At 40.3% G+C, this 25,166-nt stretch overlaps 1 protein-coding gene across 4 annotated transcripts in view; it reads right to left on the bottom strand.

Moving 5' to 3' along the window:
* Window positions 1-25,166, bottom strand: part of MID1 (midline 1) — a 256,629-nt gene that overhangs the window by 118,387 nt on the left and 113,076 nt on the right. The window contains exon 1 of one of the 4 annotated variants that reach the window (XM_089511598.1): window positions 8,840-9,107. The exons of 2 other annotated variants lie outside the window; for them this stretch is intronic. The gene's annotated coding sequence lies outside the window, so the exon portion shown is untranslated. Of the gene's footprint in view, window positions 1-8,839; window positions 9,110-25,166 lie in introns of those variants that run through there. One more of the 4 variants, XM_089511602.1, reaches the window with a different exon arrangement.

Genomic DNA, 25,166 nt, shown 5'->3' on the forward strand with positions numbered 1-25,166 from the left:
AGGCTTATTCAGCAGAAGTGTAAGAAACACAAGCTCTTCTACAAATACAGATCTCAAAGAGAAACTACTGAAGTGCTCAGGCCTCATTCTGATATGCATTCAACTTGCACTGATTGCCATTTTCTGCTGTTTATTTTTTTTAATAGCATCATGATTTAAGGCAAGTAATTAATTGAAATAATTAATTGTTATGTAAGTTTGGGCATTAGCAAACAGAAATCAGGATACAAATGAAGAGAGGCTGGATATATAAGAAATATCAAGGGTTAATTACTCCTTGCACTTCTAGTTTGTTTACATGGTCAAGGTGAGAAGTAAAGGCAGAATCAAAACTGAAGGACAATCAACAGCCTAGGGCAAGGTCAGGAATCCCTTTATTCTCCCTCTCTTCCCATTTCTCTCTCTCTCACACACAGATCTCAGAACAAGTGATTTTGTAAAAGCCTGAATTTTCTAATGAGCATGATTCACATTCCATCCAGAAATGGTCTGGCCTTTGCATGACCTATGACAGTTACCAAGTAAGCTGCAGCTGAAACACCCTGGAATTTTTAAAGAGATCATTCTTATCTTCAGGGCAAACCCTTTGATGAGTTATTGTGAGATCAGCACCAACCAAAGCCGAATCCATGTTTCTGTGGGCCTTCAGTAGGGTTGTCAAGTGTCCCTTATTATAAGGGGTGTCCCCTATTTGAGGGTTGGAAAGCTTGTCTTTACCATTACTCAATTAAAAAAAAATCCTGTATTTTGCGGTGTGGGCCCTTCAGAGAAACAGAAATTCATGAATAATCCAATTTACGAGTATGGAAAATGTGTTTACAGAGAAACGCAAGGCTACGTTAACTGAAATCAATGTTTTCATTTGGTATTTAGGTAGAACACATACTTGTTAATAGTTACTTCTTAATTGTCAAGCCTTATCTCATGAATTTCCTTTATTTCCCCTATTGCTGTTTTAAATTCTCCTAACACTTGGGCAGAAGGATATCAGTGGGGAATCTATGGTACCCACCTTCCTCTTCCACGCCTCTTTGTACTTCCTCTTTGTACCCTCTCCTAAGATGTCCCCTTATTCTAATGACACTCTTTCCCTCTTGAGCCCCTTCACTCCTACTACAACCACACCACTCCCCTCTTAAGGCTCATGCTCTCTCTATACATCACATGTGAATCTTATCAACATTTTAGTAGTTATTGCGTCCCTTCAAGCCATTTATGACTTATGGTGACCCTAAGACCATATCATGGGGTTTTCTTGGCACGTTTCTTCAAAAGGATTTTGCCATTGCCATCTCTGAGGCTGAGAGTGTCACAGGATCACCTAGGGTTTTTTCCATGCCTGAGTGGGGATATGAACAGTGGTCTCCAGGGCCATAGTCCAATGCTCAAACCACTACACATCACAACATGTGGACAACTCATCAACATGACCACACTTTATTACAGTAGAAAGTTACACACATACATATGCGTATTTGCTCACAGTGACCATAATATTGGCAACCGGCATCCAAAACATCACAAAATGAAGTGAGGCTCAGTTATTGATCATGATCAAAGTGAGAAAACATTGAGGAGGGGTGTGAAGGAGCTGCCTGCCTATGCCATCTCTGACAGCTGCTGGATAGCCAATTTGGCAAAGGGCTGCAATTTGAAAAAGGGCTGCAAGCAACCAGGTTGGTATGTCCTCCATCTTCTTGTAAGTGAGTAGAGCATCTTAACCTCCATGGTGTCCAACACTAGAAATATGGGATGCTCCAAACCAAAAGCACAGCAAACCTGCTGCTACTAGAAGCTGTGGATGAGATAGAGTTGCAAGAATTTCCTGGTCACTCTGTCTTCAACCCTCACACAATACTCACCTTGCCCAGAAAGCTCCAGAGTGAGCATACAACACTCCAAAATCAGTGGACAGCATGGATACTGGATAATTAAGAAATTAATGAAGGGCCACAAAGGGAAGGACATGTTAGACTTGCTTAAGCTCTGCACGTCTATCAGGTGCCCCAGTGTGCCACACTTTAATGCAAGGCTTGCTTCTGAATCTTAATTGCATACATATCCTTTTGGAGGCAAGACTCCAAAAGTGTCTTTATTTGCTATTAGCCATTAGGGATCTACTTGTTTATATTACTGATTCCCACAGGGAATGAATGCATAAATGTCTCCCTGTTGCGTGAATGTCTGTGCATTTTTCAAAGACATCTCACAGTGGGAGAAAGTCCCCATCCCAAGACCCACCTCTTTTCTGTGCTATATTGCTTGTCTTTTCCCACTCACCCTCTTGCTAGCCATGACATAGCCATGGGGGAAGGGAGGAAACGGATGAGACAGGATTGTGCTGGGTGGGCATGTAAGTCTCAAGTATATTCCCAGATTAGGAAAGAGAGAAGAGGCATGAAGAAGATTCTCCTTATAGGGGTTTCTGGATACTTGAGAAGCCCGCCTCCCATCTCTTTCCTTGAGCCCTAAAATATTCTTTCCATTTCTATTAGCCATCCTGAGTCCTTCATTTGTGCAGCCAAAAGGGGTGTGTATGGCTACTTTAAATAGACAGATAAACAGCAGTGCCTAAGGGGCTGTACAGACAACCAAAAAGGAGTGGCTCTGTGCCGCCCCGGAATGTGTGAGGTTGGGGACGCGGCAACCAGATACCACACCCCCAACCCACCGGGAAAAGAAGCCTCGAAAGGAGCTTCTTTTACCAGTGCTACAGGAGCACCATAAAGGTTGTGTCACACCCTCATGATGCTCCCTGTACACAGCACCATTTGTGTGCCACACATAAGCAACATCATCATGGTGCACCCCAAGATGGCTCCCGTGGTGCTCAATAGGGCTCAGGAGTGTGTGGATGCTCTGCTCTACCAAGCTCTACTTTTGGCCCCAGGCTGGCGTAAAGCGCTGGTCTGTACCAGGCCTTAGTTCTTAGCTAGCGGGATTTGGAAAGTTCCACTGGAGAATTAATGTCAGCCTCCATAGATAATACTGAACTAGGCCACCAGTCGCTTATGCTGGTCAGGGTTGATGGAGTGCTCTGGACAGAGCCTACCTATCAGATATATAATCTGTGTCAGGTAAATCCATATGAAAGTCCATGCAAGTAACACATCAGAATTGGGACATAATCCTATCTGGAAAGACTGTTCCTGTGCTTCCTATTGTAATTATAAAGAAAGATCAGACAGGATTTTGTAATTTAGAAACAGAAATATCCTCCTTGGTAACAAGAGAAGAGGGACTGTAGAATTACAGGGTCCCACAGACAACATTCCAGTACTTGCTAACAGAATCTATGGATGGGGGAGGGAGGGTGGAGGATATGTGTCAAAATAAATTGTCTACAAATTTTATGAGTAATATTATGCTGCTGCTACAGTTTAATTCTGTTAGGTTATACAAGAATATTAAGGCAAAAATAAAGTAAAAGAAACTCATTATTCATAGTGCCACCATAAGCCCACCTTCACAAATGAGTAGACACAGATGAGCATATCAGTAGATCAAGCATTAAGTCAATTCTACCAAGAAAACCCTGTGACAGGGTCTGCCATGTCGGAAATTTGAAGGCACACAACACCCACACAAGCCTACTGATTCCTTTCATCTTTATCTTTCACAAATTTCAAGTGACAAATTTCAAGCCTGACCTCTAGAGGCAGGTAACTCGAAATGACCACAAGTTTTGAAAACACATACAGAAGTACTTATGGGTTTGCAAATACAAACCTACAAGCTCTCTTTTCAAGATTTTTGGAAGCTTTTTCTGCTTATGCCATTTTCATATTAGTTAGATTTGATTTCAATCCAGGTCTCCAACATTCACCCTCTTCCTTTTTGAAAAAAACACCAAACTGTTACTTCTTTCTGCTTTGCCACAGCAAATCCTTTGTAGTTCCAGAGCCATATTTTGCTTTTAAATTGGTAACATAAATGTGCATTTTCCTCCCAGAACTATGTTTTTTTAAATAGCCTGATTGTTACCACCTTTTTTTAATCATAACCAACTATTCTAACAAACTATCCTTTGTTGAGCGATGGAGTCTCCCCTGTTCCCACAAACCTACAGCACATGTTGCCATAGTTACTCTGCATGTCTATTTACCACACAAGTGATCAAAGAAAGCAGCCAACACACACATACATACACACAAAAACCTTGCCAGACTTCCTACTGGGTAATGTCCAGCCACTAATTAACTGATACACTCAGCCTATGGACTCCATGCACTTTTTTCCTTCTCCTTTATTATCTATGAAATACAACAGCAACATTCTCAGACAAAAAGTACATTTTTCTTTCAGAGTCAGGAAAAAAACAGGACAAAGGGATGGGAAAAATTCTCACTAAGAGCTGAGGTCACACATTTTTCAGGCTTTTTCTTTTTTCTTTTGAAAAGCCACTTTTTTAAAAAACGAGGGTTATATTACTGAACAGAACAGTCTCGGTAGTGAGTATAGGAAGAATGAAAGCATATACAATCATTGCGAACAACTGTAGGGCTATGCACATGTGTCATCCACCAAATATTTATCCACTCTTTCATAAAACATGCAATTAAATAGCTACAATCACAGGAGCTTGCTATAAGTATATAATGGTTGTAATAAACCAGAATTAATACAGATCATTTTGTTCTCTGTGGATATTAACCAGATAGTTAAGCACTTTGGTATTCTATTTGCACAAGCTCAACATTTCTCTGGGTCCTGGCATGAGTGGCATTTAGGTGACAATCCTATATACACTTCACTAGCAGCAATTCCCACTGAACTTAATAGACTGCATTCTAACAGACATGCACAAAACTGTGCTAGATTTCAAATGTATCATGTCCTAAAGCACTTTTATTTTAAATTTTCAGAGTATTTCTTTAACTGTTCCCTTCTTAAATATCTCCACTTTCCCAAACAATCCAGTTTACTCCCATCTGGGTTAGAAGCAGATATATGGATCCCTTTAACTTGAATTCAAAGTTACTGAGGATTTCAGTTGGGAGAGGTTCAATAATAAAATACTGTTAACTTATATTAGAAATCTTCATTTTAAAAAATAATACCCAATTTTGAAGAAAGTAACTCTGGCTTGTACAGAAATGCTTCATGATTTAAGGCATATACTTTTGAGAAGCCTTAGAAGATACCACAGTGCCCTCTCCAGTTTTAAAGTAAAGCATTCCTGTCAGCATCTTTAGCAAATGTGGAGGGGTCTAAGATGTCTTCCCCTTCTTCCTCTTCTTCTTCTATTATTATTATTATGCTTTTTCATAAATAATCTCATCCAATATTTCTGATATCAATAATTAAAAATCTGTAACAAACTTTCTAACCCCAGATGGTAAATCGACAGTACAATTCTCTTCATATTGCTTTGAAGTAGTCCCTTTAGTGTTCATAGGACTTATTCTCTAGTAAGTTTCTTTAAGACTGCAGCATCATTTAATACTATACATGCTGCATGTACTTTCAACCGCAGAAAAGAGCAACCTGTCATCTGAGTATGGCAAAAACCACATTACAGATTGCATGACATGGTAGACCTAAAATGTTCAAAACAGCCACTGCAGTTCTTATTGTCATGTTGGCCAGACAAGTATTTGTTTATAGCTGTCTGCCCAGTTTTGTTTTAGAATTTTATAATCATTCCTATAATAAATAATAGTTCTGTGCGACTGTGAAGTGTGGATCACCCTGTTCTGCCAAACCATAATTTAAATATATTTAATGCTTTTCCAAGTAGCATGGATATCAAGACTACAGATAATTGGACCAGCTAGGTCCCTTAGAACCTTCTGGTTTGCCTCTGCTTTTTGAAAAGGTTGCATCTTATCCTTGTGATTGGCAGCATATTACATGTGGCTAATTCTTGTTTCAGCTAGCTGCCAAGCACACATCTATGTCTCTGTGCTGATTTTCAGGATTGGAATTTTTCAGTGATCCAGATCATCTATCTGTGCAATATAGAATTGCATTTCACAGTGACACCACTATGCCTGAGAGTTAATAAATCCAAACTGTTGTGTTATTGTTATGAAAAATGGGCTGGAAGATAACAGATAGCCTGGTTTTGTCCCAGTCTCATTTTGCTCAAGATATTTTTAATTTAAATTCAGGGGTAGCTTTCAATATATTCTGTCATCTGCTCTTTTGACACTTTCATTTTAATGCATGTTAATCCCCAGTTTTCAAAGTAACTGCTGGTTCTGCAAACTTCTAATAGACATTCGAAACATTCCAGTGTCTCATATCTGTTAGGACAAGTACTAACTAATCTAGCCACTGAAGTATGTTGGATCATTGATGTAATTGTATGATGCAGTTTTGTTCAGCACACAAAGACAAATGGGTGTTTCACCAAACTGGAGGCTAAGAGTGGAAATACATCATGTGACTATTATAACTCAGTTCCAAGGCTATAATCAAAGGACTCTGGCATACTTTGAATATCACTCAAGATTTACTTCTAAGTCATTTAGGATCCCCTGGTAATGTTTTCTAAGCAGTAGCCCCTTTGTATAGAAGGAGACTTGCTCGCTGTACTTCAGACTTCAAAAATAGTAAATTTGGCAGCTCTCAGTGCAAAATAAAAAGCTGTTAAAAGTATATGCATAGATTCAGAGCCTTCTTTTAATTGCATTAGGTAGGAATCAGTTTAAGCTCTCTGACTTTCAGCAACACTGTCTCTGATTGGATCGGTTTCCTTAACTTCACTGTTAAGAGCTGGCATTTGAAACTGTCCTGTCATATTCTTTACTGTAGGTAACAGGCTCCTGCTCAGACATGTGCAACACAAAACTTTTATAACATGTGCCAGCAATGTGCATTAAGAGAACTGATCAGACATTTTATTTTGCCAGCGTAACTTTTCAGACCACAAATAGGTCTATCTTATTGCACCCATTTGAGATATGGGGCCGGGTAAATGGAAACACATTCAAAACAGCTAAAAACATCAGAGCTGGAATCAAAAACCAGCAACTTATTATGACATTGAGAGACATCAAGTGTACATGAGAAAGCTGCACCAAACACTTCTAGTAGTTTTCTCAGGTGGGTAAATCATTATCAGGCATAAATAAATAACCTGAGAGCTGCATAGGACAGGGAGGACACAATGCAAAGTTATTTGCTGAATTTGCTCTGCACGTTTTGTGCTCATTAACACCGCCACTAAGGGATTTCACAGTTTCTCACCATGCCTTTTAATAACCTTCCCCTTCTCTCTTTCTCCCTCTCTCTTTTCTTATTGCACTTTTGCCTATTCACCTATTACTGTATTCTAAAAAACAGACATTCTGCACACATGTTATTTGCTTTTTTTTAAAAAAACAAAGCAAAACTATTTTCTTTTAACCAGAACTATTCTATTTTTTTGCACAGGCGAAATTACCATATCCTTTTGAAAGAGGGGCATATGACATTTTAAAAACAATCTTTTAGCTTATTACCACCAGCTCCCTCTGGTGGCAATATATCCTAGGATCATCATCCCAGGATCATTGCTTGGATAATAGTCCGATTGCACGCGAGCGATAAATTGCTGTCTTAAATAGCAGAACAACTCCACACGTAGGCATCACAGTAAACCAGTATGCAACAAGCAGGGCTTTTCCTTTCATTGCTCATAAATGAAATAAGATCACAGTTAAAGTTCTCCAGATTATCAATGTAAAAGGTTCAATTTCCAATGCAGGTGCAACGCCCCCTTTCTTTATTATTTTCCATGACTGAAGGGTTACTAGCAAACAATTCCTCCCACACAATCTTATTTTTCTTGCACATATATATATATATATATATATATATATATATCACCAGTATCTTTATACATACACACACACACACATATATATATATATATACTTGTGTCTGGTGTTGTACTAGTCTCTGGTAACACTATAATAGAGTAATAACTTTATTACAAAGGCCAGCAAATCAAAAACAAAGATAACATGGTATAATAAGTTTTTTAAAAAACCAGGGAGATGAAAATTGTTAACTAACAAATTAAAATAACAACATTTATGCTACTATGAGGATAATCCAGGTAAAATTGTGAAACAGCCATCACATTCACATTCAAGGAAATAAAAATAAAAATAAGAGGAAACTGATGACATGCTGGTAAAATTAAATAGCACTTTCCCCACACAAAAAGGTATAGACAACATTCTTTGAGGAGGAAGAAGAGAGCTGTCAGGGTCTTTTAAGAAGTGTCCATACTAATTATAGAACAATTGTGAGAAACGTTACAAATAAAAACAATCAGTTACTTTTGGTCTGTTCCTAAACCTGCCAGGATGTGACTACATAATGCTCTTCATTTTTTAAAGAGGCCACTTTCTTTGTTTTACAAAAAGGCAATGTTACCAAAAGAGGGAAAGGCGTTGAAATATTAAACCAGTGCCATTTAGATGGACTTTCCCTGAATGTTTAGCAAAACAAACTTCCCATGCCACTGATGACAAGACAGCAAAAGCCCCAGCAAGTTGCGCTCCTTTGTATTGCCACACATCAAGCTTGCTGGGAAGGGAGGTGCCACCAAGGTAAACACAACAGGATCAACAGACAAACCCTTGTCCGAATCTACTGGCCCAGATGACTCTCACCAACTACAAGGGAGCATGCCAACTTGAAAACAGAGTTTGAAACAAGTCTCCCTCCTCTCTAAAGGTGGCTCTAAGAGGAAACAAAGAAATGAAGCTCATGCCTTCCACCTCAGCTCTCAGATTCTCTTTATTTTTCCTTTCTCTTTTTCCCTTTCTCCTTTTTCTAGGAAGAACAAATAGTAACATCGTTTCTAAGAAGATCACCAGATGCTTTGCAGCTTGTGCCTTACCTGCCTCATGTTTAGACTCCCATTATCCATCCAGCAACACAAAGAAGACTTTGAGGAGAAAAACAAGATCCCATCCAGGATGTTCCCCCTTCCCAGCAAGCCGGCAACTTTCTGTCTCGGGAGTCCTTTCGCTTTCCCTCCTGCCTTGCTGCAGCCTGAGCCAATGTCAAGTTGCTCCACTTGGTCCTTTGCAAGCCCAGCACAAGTCAGGGAGGAAGCAAGGCAACAACTGTCCGCCTGGCTCCTATTTCAAATCGCAGCTCAGAGATGCAATAGTTGGCTGAATTAGGCCAGGCAATAGCCTCACCAATCAGAAGGAGAGGGAGGGAGGCTCACACGTCAAGGCTGCTGCCTACAAGGGGATTAGGGAAGCTTTCAAGGATTTAAGAGGCTGCAAAGCAGCTGGAAACAGTGTCTCCAGCTCCAAAGAGGGAAGTCCATTTGCACTCCCAGACCTTTTTTTTTTTTTTTTTTTTTTTGCATGCTTATCTAACTGCTATCCATCCCCTCCTAACCTTAAACAGGCTCCTGAGATTTGTCCAGAAAAAAAAATACTGACATTTCGATATGGGAACTGTAACTACTGAGTCACACTCAAGTAGCAGGTTTCCTAAGCTGTCTCTATTGCAGAGCAGTTGGGAGAAATCCAGAGCATTGGATCACCAAAATGCCTTTTATATTTGTTGGGCTGCAAAGCTCCCTTCCTGTCAGAACTTCTGCGCAAAGCAGAAAGTGTACAGAGGCAAAGTTTAATTGGCAGATTCTTCACCACCAAGATCTGTAATAATCTGTTTGTTTACTTACTTACTTACTTAATTAATTAATTATTCCCCCTGCCTTTCTCCCAAAGTGGGACCCAAGGCGGCTAACAACATATATAAAACATATCAAAACAATTATAATCATACAATTAAAATTGTAAAAAAAATGTAAAAATTGACAAATATAAAATTTAAACCATACAAAGTTAAAAATAAATAATAATCTAAAACCAATCTCCTCATCCTCCAATAAAACCAAGCCTGCAAGGTTTTAAAAGGCTTTTTAAATAAAAATGTCTTTGTCTGCCAGCAAAAGGCCAGGAGCGAGGGGGCCAGCCTAGCCTCCTGTGGAAGGGAGTTCCAGAGGATGGGAGCTGCCACTGAGAAGGCTCTCTCTTGTGTCCTCACCAGGCGCACCTGGGATGGTGGTGGGACCAAGAGGAAAGCCTTCTCTTGAGGATTTTAGGGCTCTAGGTGGTTCGTATAGGGAGATATGGTCTTTCAAATAGTCTGGACATAGCCATGTAATAGAACTATGTTACTACTTATTGTTAATATTTGTGTTATTTACTCCCAGACATTTCTACACAGCTTTTTGGTTTATTTTTTTTAAAAAAATGCCAAAGCAATTCACAACAAAATGCTTTTAAAAACAAAAAGCGGTTTTAAAAAGAATTTATTTCATCCCCATAATTTAAGCTCCAAATTTGCAGCAAATCTGGAGTTAGAAATAATTACTTGAGGAACATTCCTCCAAGAAGTGTTGTTCTGTTCAGTCTTTCTAACCCTTCCTTTGAAGTGGGGGTCAGTATGCCCTTTGGGTTGTTTACACACATCTTGGAGGACAGAAAGTACAAATGTACACACTCAACCCAAAGTCCTAAAATCCCCATCTGCCTTTTTACACATGCTGCAGCTTTCAGGTTATCCTAAGAGGTGTCGCTTATGTCCTGTGGTCCAGTCTAAATGGAAACCGGGTCTTTTCATCTTTCAAGTATGAGCAAGTCTGAAGTGGCCATCATGATGTCTTTGTTACAGCAATGACTATATTTATCTAGCTAAGAGGTAAATCGCCACCCAGAAAATTTCTTGCAAAACAAGAAATATTGAATGGCTGAGATGTATTAGGAGTGTACAATAAATGCTGAAATAAAAAGAGTCCAATAAATCTGTTTCCTTTTTTACATCTCAAGGTGCCTAGAAAACAAAAAGACTCAAGAGACAACACATCTGTTTTCATACAGAGAGATTATCCAGATTTCTAACAGGATGTGATTTTGTGATTAAACATTTCTTTCCATTCCTCAGTTTCTGTTGTGGTTTATAGCCAATATCCACACTATAGTAAGTCTTTTACCACACTGAGTTTCCACCTAGCCATGGGGCCTCAACACCCTAAAGAAGTGGTTCTCAAACTGTGGGACAGGATGCTTGGGAAGGGGTGCAAGACTTGCTCTAGTGGAGCACGAGACTTGGATGCCCTAATTCCTCCTCCTCCTCCTCTTTCCAGACCTTTCCTGTCCTGGAGGGGAAGAGAAAAGCAAGAAGTGTGCTTGGAGCAGTCACCTCTGCTCCAGGGAAGAGGAGGAGGAGGAGGAAGAGAGCGGGGGAGCTCACTGGATCATGGCCTCTAGTGAAACCCATCCTGAGCCACCACTTCTTCTCCCCCCACAAATAAAATATACTATGTCGAGTTGGGGGGGGGGGAGATGACATCCACATGTAGAGGTAAAGGGGGTCACAAGGGTAAAAAGTTTGAGATCACCTGCCCCAAAGGCAACAGATCCTGCCTGATCTTGGAAGCTAAACAGAGTCAGCTGTGGTTAGTACTTGCATGGAAGGCTGTCAATGAATATCAGGTGCCATATGCTATATTTCAGAGGAAGGAAGTGGTAAACTTACCTCTGAGTATTCCTTCTCTGAGAAAACCCTATGAAATTCATGGGGTCACCATAAGTTGACAGGTGACATGAAGGTGTGTGCACATACACACACAGAGAGAGTACTTTTACTCAGTTCAATTGACTGGCAGCAATTCTCTCTGTCTTGGATCTGATGCATATGTACATCATACGTCTCTACAGATACAAGTCAGCTTTGCTGTACTGAGATAACAATTATTGTTGTTGTTTTGTACCTTCTAGTTGTTTCTGAGTTATGGTGACTCTAAGGTGAACTATCACAAGGTTTTCTTGGCAAGATTTGTTCAAAGGAGGTTTGCCATTGCCTTCCCCTGAGGCTGAGAGTATGTGAGTTGCCCAAAGTTACCCCGTGGGTTTCATGGCTGAGCTGGGAATCAAACCCTGGTCTCCAGAATCAACATTCAAACCACTACACCATGTTGGCTCTCGTCTCATACACACACACACACACACACACAGAGAGAGAGAGGGAGAGAGTGAGAGTGAGAGAGTGTGTTGTGTGCCTTCATCTCATTTCCAGCTAATGCTGACGCTAAGGTGAACCTATCATGGGGTTTTTGGGGGCTGAGAGTATTTGACTTGCCGAAGGTCACCCAGTGGGTTTCTATGGTATTAAACTCCTATCTCCAGACTCCAAGTCCTATGCTCAAACCACAACAACATGCTGGCTCTCTCATTCATATTCTCTCTCTCTCTCTCTCTCTCTCACACACACACACACACCATACCATACCATACCATACCATACCATACCATACCATACCATACCATACCATACTCTTTGCTGACTTCACTTCAGGTCACCCATTTGTATTTCCATATGAAATTGTTAGCTCTAGACTCAAGAAATAATTGTGCTATAATTTTCAAGATGAACTAAGGAAATCCAAAGAGCTTGATCTTATCAGGGGTTCCCGATGTTTTTTTACACATTTCAATCAAGATTCATGCTTTGAGTATGTCATTAATTAAGAGGCTGAAGTGAGTGCAGGGCAGCACTGCAGCAAGGACTGGAGCTGATAGACTTGGTAGTTCCAAACTCACCAAGAGAGCAGCAGCTGATGGGCACAGTAGAAAACAGGCCTGGGCTGGCAAGGACAAGCTGTAGCCCAGCAGGGCTGATGCTGCTCACCACCGCATACTTTCTTTATAAATAATTTATGCCCAGGGGTAGCCGGGCAGTCATCTACATAGCTACAGTTACTAATTTCATTTTTTTTTTACTTTAAAAATTGTATTAGCCTGCTCTACAACAAAATGATGCTTCAGAATTTGTTCAGCACCAGCAAACTCCAAATTTATCCCTACTCTGATTGAAATGAATTCTTAAAAAAACAAAACAGAAAACCTTACATGCTCAGAATGTTTCCTTTTTAAAAAAAATAAATAAATCAGGCTTGGTTTTGTTGCCATCTTAAACTGCACCTTTATCCCTTTCCCCATCAACAACTGATAACTACTTCATTATGGTGAACAATGGATATATGCAAATGTATAACCAACATATGTCATCTGAAGCACCTGAGAATGGTGTCAGGAAACTTCTGTCTTCTCTTCCTCCTACTCTTGTTCTACAATAATTGATATTAATTCAAAACAGAAATAAAAGTAATAAAAGTAAAATAAACAGAAATAAAAACAAAAACTGGAAGATTTGACTGGAAAATCTGAAATGTAACCTGTAGTATTTTTGTCTTTATGTTGTTTACCACCTTTCATGCCCTTCACTTTGCAATAAATGCCTGTGTGGTGTAGTGGTTTGAGCACTGGACCAAGACTCTGGAGACCAGGGCTTGAATCCCCACACAGCCATGGAGTCCTTACTGGGTGCCCTTATATTCTGTAATCCCCAGAGAAAGGTACAGAAACCTCCGCCCCCCCAACAAATCTTGGCACAAAAAACCTGCAATAGTGTCACCTCAGGGTTGCCATAAGTTAGAAATTACTTGAAGACATACAGTAACAACAATGCTTATTGCTGGTTAGAAAACTGGAGGCTATTGCATGTCATGTGGACTGTTGAAGCTGCTAGTTTGAGGTGGCAAATCAGCATTCAAGCTGTGATCTGACAGAGGTAATAACAGTATTTAGAAGTAGATGACATACTAGAAGACAGGTGTGTACCTTTATTACCACTGTAATTAAAACAATCAGTTCAGCCTTGGTCAAAGCAGGAAATGTCGCTTCAGTGTTTACTAGCAGGGCTTGTCTATACTAAGGATATATACTGGACTCACCCTGGACCCAGTGCAATCTGTCCAAATGACATAAGGCCACATCTATAGCAAATCTGCTGTTTTAAGACATTAATCCAATTTAACAGAACCTGTGGTTTAATCCAGAATTTCAAAGAAGTTCCAGAGTGCCTCCAGTTCTCTTGGCTCTTTGGACAGCTCAATCAGATCCAATCCAGCCAAGTCCACACAGCCAATGTGGTGGCTTACCTTGCATTAAACTGTGCAAGGAAGGGGATGGATGCTTTTCAGAGTGAGCATTGCCTCTGCCTCACTAGTCAAGCAGCTCCCTGCGAGAGCCTGGCCTTTCTGCTGAGGTCAAAATGAAGCACGCATGAGATCAAGAAGAAAGGGGCAGAGTGACTACTTCGACGCTGTACTGAACATCTTTGTTTCTCCAGCTCTCCTTCACACACACACACAGACACACACACACACACACAACCAATGCTAAAAAAAATCCAGCTAGACAGTGGATGAGGAAGAAAAGAAAGGTTGTGTGTGTAAAAAGTCTTAGTAAAACAGAACTTTGTCAGAAGCTTTGTTGACTGAGATACTCTTGTGCACGCAAAAGTGTGTTTCCATTCAGCCATGTTCTACCTATTATTATCATTATTATTATTATTATTAACCTTTATTTATAAAGCGCTGTAAATTTACACAGCGCTGTACATACAATCTTTTTAATTGGACGGTTCCCTGCCCTCAGGCTTACAATCTAAAAAGACACAACACAAAGGGAGTGGTGGTGGGGAAGGGGCCTCTCTAGGAGGATAATACATATAAAATACATAGCAATACAGGAAATGATTCAATAAAACAGGCAACAAAAGAACAACAAAAAGCAAGTGACAATTATGCAATGCCTGGGAACGCTTCTCTGAACAGGATGGTCTTCAGCTCCGTTTTGAAGCTGGTTAAAGAAGATATGGCTCTTGTTTGCAGGGGAAGAAGGTTCCAGGAGTGAGGGGCAGCAAGTGAAAAGGGGTGAATCCGAGATGGGGCAGAGGAAATCCTGGGCTGGGACAGCAGACCTTGACTACCAGAACGGAGGGCCCGAGTGGGAAGGTGAGAAGAAATAAGGTCTGATAAGTAAGGAGGGGCCAGCCCATGGAGGGCTTTAAATGTCGATAGCAGGAGCTTATACTGAATGCGGAAAGGGAGGGGGAGCCAGTGAAGGGATGCCAACACAGGAGAGATATGGTCAGAGCGGTGGGCGGATGTGATAATGCATGCAGCTGAATGCTGGACAGAAATTAAAGGGCGGAGGTGAGAAAGAGGAAGCCCAGCCAGGAGGACGTTGCAGTAATCGAGTCGTGAGACCACTAGGGCATGGACCAGGATCTTGGCAGTAGAGGCAGAGAGATATGGTCGGATTTTGGCAATGTTGTATAAAAAGAATCTACAAGCCTTGGCTGTGGTCTGGATCTGAGGGATACACGACAGAGAAGAATCAAAGATAAAACCAAGACTGCAGGCTTGCTGGACTGGTTGAATAGAAATGTTGTCCACAGAGACAGAAAAGGAGTGTTGAAGGGTGGGCTTAGGAGGAAAGACAAGAAGCTCCGTCTTGGACATGTTGAGCTTCAAACGCCGATGGTGCATCCACTCTTGTACACCACACTGGTTGAAAACTTTCAATGTGAACTGATTTAGCAGAGTGCCATTTGATTGCTCTCCATAAAAAAAATGACAGCTGGGTCATTTGGCTAGGAAAACGGAAATGAGGCCCAAGCCTCCTGATTTTTCATTTTAAGGTTTGATATTAAAGCAAAAATGCACAACCATAATAAATTAGCACTTGATGATCAGAAGAGACCCTTGCACCTTTGCTGAACTATACCATATGCACAATAATAATAATAATAATAATTTATTTATTTATTTATTTATATTTCCCGCCTCTCCCTGCGGATCGAGGCGGGATTACAACAGATAAAATCAAACATTACAATTACAAAATGTCAATAAAAGCACACAAAGATACAGACACAGTCATTAAAATAGCCAAATCGTCATCTGTTGGAGCTTAGGATATGAGAGTGGAAACTGGGAAGACAATTTTGTACCTGAGTTGTATTTGTTCCATTTCATATTTTAAAAAGAAACAGTGCAAGTTTTTATAATAGACACAAAAAATCTGGTAGATAAAACTTTCTAGAATATGTCAATGACAGTGGTGTTGGAGGGAACAATACTGGAATTTTCATTGACAGTTCTATGTATATTTTAAACACAAAGTGACTTTTTAAAAAATTTTTAAAAATAATTTGTGCTTTATATTTCTGTTTTTCAAAGTTGCCCGAGTTTATAAAATATGGCACAAAAAGGGGTCCCTCCCCCCTCTTTATATACCATTTTGAAAATAGCACTATGGAGGAAAAGGTTAGGAGCTCTATGCACAAGGACCATGATTATATACAGCAATATTTTTGAGGTTATCTCTCTTGAGGTTTGGCCTGAGCTGGAATCCACTCCATACTACTACAATCAGCTCTTCTCATCTGTGGGGGTTTGGTTCTGGGGCCCACATAGATGGGGAAAAATGTAGGAGCTCAAATTAGTCAGTGCATGGCAATATGCACGTACCCATGTCAATATGGCAATGGGTGTGTACCACTTGGCTCTTCAAGGACAAGGTTAGACTCAATAATTACCCAAAACTACTTGCGCCTCCACAGAAACTGGAACCCCATCCAGTGCAAGCTGCTCTACTACTACTACTACTATCTACTAAAAACTTCAGTTGATAGACTATCATCCAACACATCACTGCCAGCAAGCAATGTTCAAGCAACTGCACAGCTCTATATGATTTTAACAGAAAGAAAAGGTAGAGCTGAATGTCTTCAGCATATTCACAGAATCTTGCCCCAGATCTCCCAAGGGTTTCACACAGTTGTTGAACAGTATGAGAGAAAAGAAAGAATTCTGCAGAAGCCCAACATACAATTACCAAGGGCTGAGCAGACGGCCTTCATCTGAGACCAGCCCTAAATATAGAAGTGGAAAAATTCAGTATTTACAGGTCCCAACCTACAGAGACTTACCAAATGAGGCTTATCATCCTCACTGGTATCAAAAGCCAACAAGACATCAAGTAGAATTAGTACGTTTCAGTCCCCCATCTTTGCCATCAGGGCAGCCAACGTCATTTCAATGCCAAAACCATTCTTCTTGGAGCCGGACTGAAATGGGTCTAAATCAGGGATAGGCAAGTGCATTTTCCAACATGTACTCTTGCACATTTCATGTCACTTCCTGCCATTATTTTCAAGGGGAAATGGAAGGAAAACAATGTATTTGAAAAGGGGTGAGGTTTTTGAGGAAGATCCTCTCTCTCTCTCTCTCTCTCTGTGTGTGTGTGTGTGTGTGTGTGTGTAGGCAGTTTGCACATCAATAGCTACAACTTTGATTTACTTCATTTAGACCCTACACTGTACTCACAGCTGGTTTTAAGTGACTTCACCTCAACGTGCCTTGCAAAACTGTCACAGCAGTCCATTGAGGACTTGTGGCTTTCTTCTATACAAGGCTATCAACTTCGGTTGATACGCCAACTGCGAGCCTACCTGGGCCAAAGGGACCTTGAAACTGTGGTACACGCTCTGGTAAGCTCTCGTCTAGATTTCTGTAATGCGCTCTACATGGGGCTACCCTTGTACCAAGCCCGGAAGCTTCAGCTAGTACAAAACATGGCAGCCAGATTGGTCGCCGGTGCATCCAGGTTTGACCATATAACACCTATTTTGAAATATCTCCACTGGCTGCCTATTCGCTTCCAAGCACAATACAAGGTGTTGGTTATTACCTATAAAGCCCTATATGGCTTGGGCCCGAGTTACTTGAGGGACCGCATCTCCCCATATAATCCGCCCCGCACACTCAGGACGTCCAGGAAAAACTTGTTGGAAATTCCATCTTCCAAACATGTTTCTATATCCCGGAGGGCCTATTCAGTGGCGGCCCCACAAATTTGGAATGGTCTCCCCGAGGAGCTCCGTCTTGTGACCTCCCTGGTAACATTTAAAAAGAGGGTCAAAACCTTCCTCTTCTGTCAAGCCTTCCCCCCTGTAAAATGAAGCTGTGTATTGTCGTTCCCATCGATTCTCTGCCTTACCCTGTTGAATGATTGTGTTCAGATTTTGTATAATTTGTATTAGTGGATTTTATCTATTTTTATGAGATGTTTTTAATGGTTTTTATATGGTCTGTAAACCGCTCTGATCTATGGAAAAGCGGTATACAAATAAAATTTATTATTATTATTATTATTATTATTATTATTATTATTATTATCATTAGACCTAACCCTCAGAAAAAGGCAAGTGAACTTCTACTTGAATGCAACAAAGGCACAGAAGTAAGCTTTCACCACCACATGCACACTAAGCACAATAATACGATCTCACACATACAGGTTGCATTCATTTTGATACTTATGCCATTTGCACTGCAGCTGTCAGCTGGAGTCAGCCATCTCCTAAAAACCAGGAACTATCAGAACGCTATAACACCAGACAGTATGCTCAGGCATAGCATATTAATGGGTCCTTTAACTTTACTGTTCCACAGTGCTATACAATAATTCTTTCACTTTTCAAATGGGAATAGCAGGAATATAATGTACAGGTTGTTTCAAAACATTTGACCTATAATTTAAAAGCATCACAATATTTTTTTTAAAAAAAAGGTAAATGAGGTGAAACTGAAATAAACAAATGCAATTGATAAATTTATTGACTTTGTGGAATAGATTGGTGTTTTTTTAATCAGAAAAAAGTATTCACTTTTGCTTTAGTCATTTGCAAAAAAAATGTAAGAAATCTAGTTTTTATATGATATGCTTATTTATTAAGGCAGTTTTATGTGTACTGTTCTAAGGTTTAATGACTCTGATGTATAAAAACATTTCTCCTCAGTCTTAGATATAAAATATATATGTATATTTTTCTCACAATAACTATACTGTATATTAAATTTCACACACTTTAATTTTATTAATAGTTTTTCACTCAATAGTGTGTATCAAAGGACTTGTTAGATGCCAAATGAAGGCAGACTGAGTGTTTCCAGAATGTAGTGCTTCTTCATAGTTACTAAACTGACTTACAAGAGATATGAGACAACTGTCTTCAGTGTTGCTTACACCCCTGATGCTCCATTCAAGAATACTAATTGAATTGGTCCATTAAATACTAAGTAACAGAAGACAGCTTTTAATCATTGCCTATAAAAAGTAGCAGTGTATTTCAGAAATAATGGCAATGCAATTCTAAATATGTTTCCCTCTTTTAAAAAAACAGCCTCAGATTCCAGCTAAGAACACCCATTGTGTTTCTTTTCATTTATTTTAAGCCCTTCTGTATGTCAAGGGTAATGCAAATATGCTTCCTTTTCATACTTCCTTCTGTGTCCTGACTTGCATTCCTGACATTCTATGGAATATTCACATGCAAATATAAACCAATAAAATAGGTTAAGTTCTGCTTTAAACACAAAAGCAAAGATTTGAAAAAAATACAATGGAGGGGGCATTGTGTGCAATCTTCCAGATATTGTGGAACTAAATGTACAGCATATCGATATGCTATGCTGGTTAGGGCTGCTAGGAGTTTAATTAGCAAATTCCCAACCCTGGTGTGAAGAAAGCATGCATGGTGAAGGAAGAGGATGGGGAAGGCTCAATACAGTCCACCCTCACCTTACACAGGGGATCCATTCCAAACACCCCCCCCCCCACATGAGGCAAATTGAGTCTATGCTCAAGACCCATTCATTTGAATGGGGCACACTCCCGTAGTTTGTGGTGCGCACCATGGGTGCGTGCCCCATTCACCATATTAGGGCTTGCCATCTGTGTGACCTCAAGTCCCTGTAATGGCAAGCCTGGCACAGGCACACTGTACTACTGAGCAAATGGGAATGGCAAGAGACATGATGGTGTGTAGAAATTTCTGTTGTTGTTATCCCTCTTTCCCCAAAAAATTCTCAAAGTAACGTGCAGTTCCACAGTATTAAAACATGTCACTAATTAAAATAATTAAATGCTGTTTAAAAAAGGTAAAAGCACTTCAAAACAGTACAATTAAAACAATACAACACCACCCAGGACATTCTTTCAAAATGTTCTTTTTTAAAAGCCTGGCTGAATAAAAAAAGTCTCAGCCTAATGACCTAAGCACAACCAGGAGGGGGCCAGAATGAAGGGGTAGCCACTAAGAAGGCCCTCTCTGGTGTCCCCCCCCCCACCCCCACTGTGCTTGCGATGGTGGTGGGACTGAGAGAAGAGTCTCTCCAGAAGATCTCAAAGCCTGGGTTGGCTCATATAGGGAGATATAGGGGCTGTGCACACAGGCAGGAAAGGCTGGGTTGGGGGCCAAGTCGGGGTATAGCATCCATTTGAGACACACCCTGGTTCCATCCCCAGGATGGCATGATATCATGCACCACACCAGATGGCACATGGCATTACGGCACTCCTCTGGTGCTGCGTCCACATGACGCAGCACTGAAGGAGCCCCATATAGCTGTGGTGCTGTGGCTATCACACCCTTTGCAAGGTGCAAAACATTGCTGCTTTTTGTGGTTCCTTTTTGCACCCTGCAAAGGCTAGATCAGGGCCACAGCATGTGGCTGCTGCGGCCCTGATCTAGCTGTAAAAAGGGTGGCTGGAGGCTGCCACTTAGGGGCGGTCTGCACAGCCCCATAGTCTGTCAAATAGCCTGGATCTGAACCATATAGGGCTTTATAGGTCATACCAACACTGAATTGTGCCCAGAAATAAACTGGCTGGTACTCACTTGACTTCATGAACAAATCTTCCTGTGTTCCATGAACAAGACAATAAGATATATAAACTTGTCACATGAAAACAGAAACAGAGCAATCAACAAATTAAGGGGCAGATAACACAGTGTAGAATTTTCACCTTGTTTCTAACCATCTAGAAAAGGAAAGCTGGCACTTTAATTGAATTAAGGTTAAGACAATTAATGGTGGTTATAAAGATATTACTTGACATGGTATGTGATTTCATCCTGTTTTTAGCCTCTGGTAAAAGGGCTTTATGTAATTTTAAAGTCCTGTTTGACCAGATATGGGCAGAAATACATGCACAACATAGGTAGGTAGTAGTGCTGGTCCCAACTTTCTTAGGGTCAACCAAAATGTCACATAGTCATGAGCAAGCTTTGAGTCTTCCACAATTCTTCATTAGGCTGGAGGCTGAACAAAAGACTGAAGAGGGGAAAGGCTGGACATGAGTCTGCAGCTATAGAAAGATGCAGTGCTAAAAGTATTAGACATAAAACAGATTAGGACGGCTGGGGCATAACAAGAAACAATAGCTGCTTTCTCATTTTTCAAAAAATAGTGGTTACTGTATTTGGTTCTGCATCTCACACAATTTAGAATGCAGTTCTGATGACAATTCTGATGATAGTTTTCACAGTTTGAAAAAATTAGGAAACAATCATCTTAGTGCATTCCACTTAACATGCCACCTGATGAAAATTTCCTCAGACCTTGTTTAGTTCTTGGGGTAAAGTCAGTGGAGCATGTCTATTTCATCATAGCTATTTCAAGCCTTTACTTGGCAACAGGGCACTGCACAATTAGCACTGAACTTTCAAGACTGCGGGCTGAATGAGCAATCAGTTACATAAGCAAGTGTCAAGGGAAAGGCAAACATTATGGTGTTTCACAGGGAGAAATCTGTCATACTCAGTACACCTAAGGAGATATCAAATGTAAACAACAACATACAGTAAACCAATGGATACTTAAAGAGAAAAGTTTGCATATTGTATCATCATCGTTTTAAGACAGGAGGGAATAATCCAAAGACTGCAAGAAGAGCTCTGCTATTTAATCCAGCATTCTCTTCCAAGAATCCCAAAACAGATCCCTTTGGAAATACCACAATAGTACATGAGTACAATAGCATCCTCTTGTTCACATACTTACTGTATGCCATACTGCCTCTATATTGGAGGTAATACATAGCCATCATGTGTAATGGCTATGTATAGCCTGGATCTCCATGAATGTATGTAATCCTCTTTTAGAGTCATACAAGTACACCTTGTGACAATGAATTTCACATTTTAATTCCACACTATGGAGTTTATCACACACCTTCAGTTCTGCCATGCTCCCATCGCCCCAGCGTCATCGATCTGCGATGGGAGCCTCCTAGTGGGATTGTGGATGGCACTATTAAAGGGGATTTGATCCATTATTAAAAAAGGGCTCTTTTTTAAACAATTACGAGAACGCTTCCATGACGAAAACGGAAGTGTTCCCCTTTAATAGCAGCATCCGCGATCCCACCAGGAGGCTCCCATCACAGATCAATGTTACTGGGGCGATGGGAGCATGGCGGAACTGAAGGTATGTGATAAACTCCTATGTGAAGGAAGAGCTTCCTTAGTTTCTACCAGTCAGATTCATGTGGCGATCTCAAGTAGCTTTCACTGTCTGTTCTTCATCTACAATATCCTTTCTGAGCTACGATAAACAAAATTGTATATAGTATTCCAAGTGCCATCTGTATAAAAGTGTTGTGATACTTTATTAACAGCTGTATTTTAAATTCCTTACTTAATGTTCTCTAGTATGGAAATTTCTTTCTGTATTGCAGACATGGAGTAAGCTGATCCAAATAGCAAATTCCTGCTTAAATGAAATGTCTTGGCTTGCCAACAAAAGGCAGGGAGGGAGGGGACCAGTCTGGCTTCCCATGGAAGGGCATTCCAGAGGGTAGGAGCTGCCATTGAGAAGCCTCTCTCTCGTGTGCTCACCCAGCAAGCCTGTCATCTTGGCGGGACAGAGAAAACCTTCTTCTGAAGATATTAGGGCTCTGGATGGTTTGTATGGGGAGATACAGTCTCTTAAAATTTGCAGCTTATGATACTGTGAAACCTTGTGTGCCTTCAAGTCATTTTCCAACTTACGATGATCTTAAGGAAAACCTCCCACAGGGTTTTCTTAGCAAGATTAGTTCAGAGGAGGCTTGCCTTTGTTTTCATCTGAGGGACTGTGGCATGCTCAAGGTTACCCCGTGGGCTTCTTTTGCTGAGTCCTAGACTCCCCCATCCTAGTTCAGTGCTCAAACAACAATACCATGCTGGTTCCTATTTTAATCCTACCAAGAGCATACTTTTCAATTGGTAGAAATGTCTTATGGAATGATATTATCACCATGTATAAAACCAGGTGAGTAGGTTAGCTTCTGCTTTAATTATAGATTAGCCAGGAACAATTAGTATCAGTAGTGATGCAAATGCCAGTCATATGGATTAAAAATGCTGTGTCAACAATATATTATCATACTTTGTGATGGAACGGCCTATAGTATAACACATCCTACACACAATTCTTCTAATGATACAAGTCTTAGTCAGATTTATACAATAAAACATTGTGTCTGGTTGAATCAGAACACAGACTTTTCTGCAGCGGTGCATCTAGAATATACAGATTCTTACCTCTTCTATTATGTAAAGTACTAATAAAACACTGTTTGGTTCTGCTTTAGCTTCACTACAGATGAAAAGACAGAACATTCAACTAGTAATACTCATTTAGATTATAGAAAAACAATGTCTTTGAAAAGCAGCTGCTTTTTAAAATTATCCTTCAAGTCACCTGTTAACTTATGACGAGCCCATTAATTTCACAGGTTTTCTTAGGCAAGGAACCCTCAGAGGTGCTTTTGTCAGTTCCTTCCTCTGAAATATAGTCTATAGTACCTGGTGTTCACTGGAGCTCTCCCATCTAAATACAGTGCACCTGCATCATACATAGGCACCTTTTATGCAGCTTTCAGCTTATGCTGAAAGCTGCGCAATGGAACTTTCAATGGCACATGCACTGGACCGCGTGTCATGCACAAGCCCCATTATTTTCAATGGGGCTCAAGCATACACGCTATTTGCCTTACGAGGAAGGGTCTGGAACTGATTCCCCCACCCCCCCATAAGACAAGGGTGCACTGTACTAATGGTGTTAGAGTACTTTAAAATTCATGATGAGACTGCCCTTTTAGGAATGGCTCAGAACTTCTTTTCTGTCATGACAACAATGGATCTGTCTATTCTTCCTCTAATTTGTTTTTCAAAATCCTCTAATTTTTCAAAGTGCTTTCAGCACCTACACAAGAACATATCTAATAGAAATTAGATTTTGGGCTATAAGGGACATGTGTGTGTATGTGTTAATATTTTAATAAAAATGTCTCTCACACACACTTTCCTTCATTGCCTATGTTTTTTTCTATGAATTAGGTATCCAATCCATTACATTCCAGAGTCTAGTTAAAAATTCATGTGGATGAAATTAGCTACAGAATGTTTCTGATATTATATTCCCACAGTGTAATGAAATAAATTATATTAAATTTAAGCAAACTATTTTTAAAAATAATACAACATGAAAGAGATAAAACCACACTAAGTAATCTCATGGCTACTCTGCCTTACCCCAGGTCTTCACTATGGAATCCATGAATCAAAAGCAATAAGTAAATAAATAAATAAGAAGAGCAAAAGGTTTCAAAAATATGAACAAGCTGATTAGAGTAAAACAAATGGGCAAACAGAATATAATGCATAAAATCTATTGTATAGATTGATGAGCAGGAAAGAAACTCCCCTTTGTCAACCCATGTTCAGGATAGAATCTTTTATGCCAGTTCTCAGTATGGTTCTACCTAATATGTAAAATGATTATCAAAGCAAGATTCACACACAGACTTTATAACCTGACAAAGAAGTGGGAGATAAATAAAAATTTATTATTTATTATTATAAATTAAAACCAAGACATTTTGAGTTCATCATGCTTTCCATACAACTATAAGTAATTCTAGCAAAAGGGGAAAATATCTGTATATGTATTTGTTCCTTTCTGTTCTCATACATATGAACTGGCATAGTCTTCATACAAGAAAAGCATTGGACACCTTGCTCTGGCCAATCCCCCACTATTAGGGAACATGGGCACAGACCATCAGGACATCACATGGGAAAGTAGCCGATTATCTAGACCCATTTCAGACCGGCTTCTGGGCAGGCTATGGAGTTGAGACTGCCATGGTCGCTTTGGTCGATGATCTCTGGGCAACGACAGGGGAAGTGTGACCCTGCTGGTGCTTTTGGACCTCTCAGCGGCATTCAATACCATAGACCATGGTATCCTTCTGGAACACCTGAGGGAGTTAGGCATCGGGGGCACTGCGCTCCAGTGGTCTCTACCTCTCTGGTAGATTCCAGATGGTGAGGCTGGGGGATAGTTGCTCCTCCAAGAGAGAGCTGACATCTGGCATCCCTCAGGGCACCATCCTACCCCCCATGCTATTTAACATTTACATGAAGCTGCTGGGAGAGATCATCCGGAGACATGGGGC

The sequence above is a fragment of the Sceloporus occidentalis genome, unplaced genomic scaffold, assembly GCF_023333645.1.
Source record: "Sceloporus occidentalis isolate IW3139 unplaced genomic scaffold, rSceOcc1.0.p SCAF_2, whole genome shotgun sequence".
Taxonomy (NCBI): domain Eukaryota; kingdom Metazoa; phylum Chordata; class Lepidosauria; order Squamata; family Phrynosomatidae; genus Sceloporus; species Sceloporus occidentalis.